A 5,167-nucleotide genomic window follows, 5' to 3' on the forward strand; every position below is an offset into this window, starting at 1 on the left:
GCAGCACCGCCCCGCCGGCTCCTCCGGCTCCTCCTTCGTCACCTCCTCCCGACCCTCCCACTCCGTCGGCGCCGCAGCCGCCGAGTTTGGCCCGCCCCGTCCCGCCGAGGCCGCCGCCGGCGGCCGTGGGGGCTGGGCCGCATCCGGCGGAGGGAGGGTGAATGTGCCGGCGGCTGAGTAGCCCTGATCCCCGGCCCACACAGGACAGCCCAGTGGGTGTTTGAGTGCCCTGCCTCTCCGCCCTGAGTAAAACTGCCTGAATCCAAACGCAGGCTGTAAAGCACAGGGGTACTCTGGCAGCTGCTGTGCTTCTGACCTCCAAATCTGCATTTCAGCAGTGACACCGAAAAATTACCGTGGGAGCACAAAAAAGTTCAACTGCTGTACATGCAAAATTATGGACCCCATAGAAATTGTTTGCGACGCTTCCTGTTCGATTACAGTTCCTGTTTTCCTGCTGCATAGTTACCTGTTGTCAAAAACAAGTGGGATTCACAGCACAATTTAGATATTTTGCTTTAATTTTGCCATGCCTGTTGCAGACCATGAGAAGTGTTTATTGACCCTGTTCCACTAGAACAATTTGTTTGAAATAACAAAGTGTTGCCATTCCCGAGAAAAGCAAAACTTATTTTGGTAAGGCTTTACAGCTACACCTTGAAAGCAGGTATATTGAGTCAGACCAGAGTTTTTGCTCCACAAATGGTCATTGCTACAGAGAGTGCTCTATGCTATTTCTTCTCATTCATCTCATTTTTAATAGAATAATGAAATCACTTTGGTTGGAAAACACCCTTAAAATCATTGCATCCAACTGTAAATATAGCATTGCCAAGTGCACTACTTAACCATGTCCCCACATGCCACATCTACAAATCCTTTAAATACTTCCAGGAATGGTGAGTTAATTGCTTGCCTGTTACAGTGCTTGACAACCCTTTCTGTGAAGAAATGTTTCCTAATATCCAATAACTTTTTCTGTTACAACTTGATGTCACTTCCTTTCATTTATTGTTCTGTGATTGCTCCTGCTTTTGTTTCCAAATCCCATCTATCTGGGAAGGAAGAGAAATATCTTGGGGGAATGTCTCATTTGAAAAGAAGGAGATGTTTTGTTTAAGGGTGATCATTGTGATGAAGATTCAGCATTAATGATTGTCACGAAAGAAGGAAGGGAAACCAGCCAAGCATGAATGCTTTCCAAGTCTGGGAAGTTGTGGTCCAGAAACACCCTGAGGTGGCATCATTGAGTGTAACAGTTCTCAGAGGATTGGTCTTCACTACGTCGGCCTTTAGTCACAGTTTGAACCAATGGGTGTTCATCTCTCCAAAGCCATGAGTTTGCGCACAAAACATTTCATGGAAGAAGAATAGCCTGCAGTTTTATACAAATATGTAAAACATTCACAGCAGCTTGGCCAACAATCTTTTAGGTTTCTTTCTACTCACAAGTCTAACTAACTTTTTCAGTGAAATCTCAGATGGCCTTTTTTCATGCAGTTTATCCCATTCCTTTTTTATTTTTAATTATTAACAATGGGGCACTGAAGAAATGCTCAGGAAGTCTGGTCTGTAGCTTCTGAGAGAGGAATTACTGCTTTTATGAACAGACACCGCACAAAACCTATGAACACAAAGGGACTTCTAACCCTCACATAGTAATTACAGCTGAAACTGAGAGGTGTGATATGATTCTCTTTCCATAGATTTTAGTTGCATAACAAAGAAGACAACACTAATTATCTTTTAAGATTAAATGCAATTCCAAACAACTCAAATATCTCTGTTGGCAAAACTTCTTTCAACCTACTCCACAAAGAAGTGGCTTTACCATGTACCCAGGTTGATCATTCATGACAGAGAGCTGAGCATCTACCCCTGGCATCAGGGGCTTAATTCCAACATCCTTCTTAAAGATGCAGAGTGAAGATTTATATGCAAAATAGCCTTGCCTCAGTACAGTACTAAATAAGCTTGGCAAACTAATGGTGACATACCAAAGTGATCTAGAGAAAAAAAAAAAAAACTGCAGGAGCAGTTTGCTGGCATATGAGATGAGCCGTATCTTCTAAATCAACTAATGGTGACATACCAAAGTGATCTAGAGAAAAAAAAAACAAAAACTGCAGGAGCAGTTTGCCAGCATATGAGATGAGCCGTATCTTCTAAATCCAGGGAAGAAAATGTGTTAGTAATCCAGATAAAACACTCAAGATGGCAAGCAACATCTACTCACATAACGCCCTTAGCAGGTCCACCAGATCTACAAACTTCTTCCCTAGCCAAATAAAAAGTCTTATTCATTTTTGTCATTTTTTTGCTACTCCTTTTGGTCTCTGCTGAGAGCTTTCTTAATCTCTTTCATATTTTGGAAGAATGTCTTCACTCCTATGCCTGAAAAGTATGTTGTAAATCACAGTCATAACTTTATGTACGTGAAATTCTAATCATGGCTGCATTTTTTGTTTGGATTTTTTTCTGTACTGTTATCTGAAAATGACTAATAGAAGTTTATTACTAGGAATAATTTTAAACTGGCACAGATGTTGACAGCATCTTTCTTTTGTATTTGAAGGCAGGTGAAGATAAAACAAAGCACACATGCTTCACCTTGAACCAAATCAAGATTGCTGTTACAGGCAGTTATTCTTCTGTCTGATGCTTTAGGCTGGCACATGAAGTTACTGAGGCAGCTTCAGCAAGAATTATCAGGCACCCACTGACAATATCAGCATATGATTTTTTTTCCTCCTGTACTTTTCTTTGCAACATTATTATGTTTTTATTGATCAGTTGGGTATAGTCACTTCAGTTTCATTTTACTTCCCACTAAATGCACTTCCTTTTTGCCATCCTTGCTCTTCTTTTTTCCCTTTTCCTCATCAGTTCTCCTCGTTCAGACTATGGTGTTAGTAAATGCCACCCACAGATTTAACTGCAGTTTTATGTCCCATTGTAAAACTACTCCACATTTAATTCCTTTCTCTCGATTCCTGCTCTGACTGTGTGTAAAATTGGAGAAGATCTTACAGTGTTTCCCTAATGCGAAGTCCTGGCTGGAACCTCTCAGCACCATTTTAATACACAGTGACAATGGGGACAATTTAAGATATTGACAAGATCTCAGCAAATAAAGTAACAGTATTCTTTTACCAATATCATTATTTTCTGTCCCATAACTTCCCCTAACATGAAGTCAAAAGAAATATTGCTATAATCAGTACCAGTATTTAACTCTTTTGGTGAGCCCTCTACTACATCTGAATTTACTTGAATTTACTTCTGTTTTTTGCAGAAGTTTATCATGTCCCATAAGAGGGACAGCAATGTAATTATAAATATTCTTATTAGTTTTTATTAAAAGAATTACTTATAAACAGTAAAACATAGTAAATAGGCAGCAGAGAAAGTGAATTTCTCTTCTAGACATATGTTTATTTTGCAGCACAACATATGAACACTGGAACAAAAGTTATTTGTGCCATTTATTCAGTAATTTATTTTTTTCTAACAAACAGTTGTTTGCACAGCAGTTGTCTAAAGTGTGCTACTAAACTACATTTTTATACAACTTTAATTTTAACACTAGACCACAGCTACCTAGAATCTAGAGTACGCTACATAACTCCACTGCAAAATGATGAAAGACAGTAGAAGATGTCAGAAATGTCTGGAGCAAGGCCATTGTGCTAAAAATATATAGCATACATCAGAATCTGCTTACAGTGTGCTGGTGTACATATTCATTTTGCTTTTTCATACTGAAGGAAATATATCAAATGTGTTAAGTCATCATTTATTTCCCTGGTATTTATTATTAGTGTCACTGTGCAGTCTAGAGGTCAGTCAAGAGCAGGGTCCCGTTTTGCTAGGGAGTCTACAAACACAGGACATGCTGTACATTTAGCAGTGAAAACAGTCCAAATATAGTTCGGCTAACAGCAAATGAAGTGTGCCTGGAGACAGTGGCAGTGTAGCTGCATCCTTGTAGCTTGCATCCACCCAAACTAATTTTGAAGGGCACATCAGTTTAAGCATTTATACTCCACTAGCTGCTTCTGGGATTCACATTTGTTTCTTCAAACCACTGCAGAGCACTTGGAGTAGGTCACTGCGCTTTTTCCATTCTTTCTGGGCTGAGGACCTATTTGTAGACAGTTTGTAAGCTCTTTGCCTAGAAGCTAAACAAAGTAACTGTATCCCCCTCAGAAGAGAGATTTTTGTACAAACAAGTTTTAAGAACTGCCTACAAAATTTCTTACTTCAGTTAAAAGTACTTCATGTCCCTATCACGATAGTAGTTGGGATTTTCTTTGCTTGCAATCCAAATCTGGACTGTCTCTCTTACATGTATCAGATATTATGCTTTCAATATTTTTACAGCTGGTTTATGTTCAACTGACTCTTCAGAATAAATGACTAGTCGTGGTCATAATCTCTGTAGTTTCTCTGACAGTAATACCACTTCTGTCATATGCTGCATGAATTGCAATTGCCTAATTTTGTAGTTTTAAACATAATTTTAAAAAGTTCTGGAAATGTTGCCCAAGCATATTCATTTGTTGAAGTATATTGCTGCTCCTGAAAGGACAATCAAACAGAAGTAACATCAATTTGGAATAAGCCATGTGACCAAGCGTGACCTAATTCAGCCTGCAATTACACCACATAACTTATTGCTTAGATAAGTACAACGTGGTAACACCACCGGTATTAAAACTGCTTTTGTTCATTCCTTGCTGTTAAGTAAAGCAGCTTAACTCTTACTGTGGCAATGTGGACCTAGATGACAGGCAAAGATCAACAAGTGTGGTGAAATCTTAATTCTTCTGCCTGCTTCCTTAATAACAGCCCCAGAAATGCTTTAAGAACCATTACATTAACATTGTTTTACTACAAAATTTCCAGTGCATTAGATAAATAGCAGTGGTTATCTCAAGTGGTTGAATAGTGTCAGAAGATAGGAGATAATCAGGGTCTATAGTTTCATCCCAGAAGAAGATTTAGTCTTTCACTTCAGTTGTTAGAGGCCTAAGGCTGCTCTTCGCAGCCATTTTCATACCTTTGGATTTATTTTCTCAGGATTAAGGAACCAGATCTGCTTGCTGGTACTTGGAGAAACTTCTATCACTGAAATCTCTGCTTGATTTTTACTCATTACTGAATA

Source organism: Passer montanus, unplaced genomic scaffold, assembly GCF_014805655.1.
Source record: "Passer montanus isolate IOZ18808 unplaced genomic scaffold, ASM1480565v1 scaffold19, whole genome shotgun sequence".
NCBI classification, from domain to species: domain Eukaryota; kingdom Metazoa; phylum Chordata; class Aves; order Passeriformes; family Passeridae; genus Passer; species Passer montanus.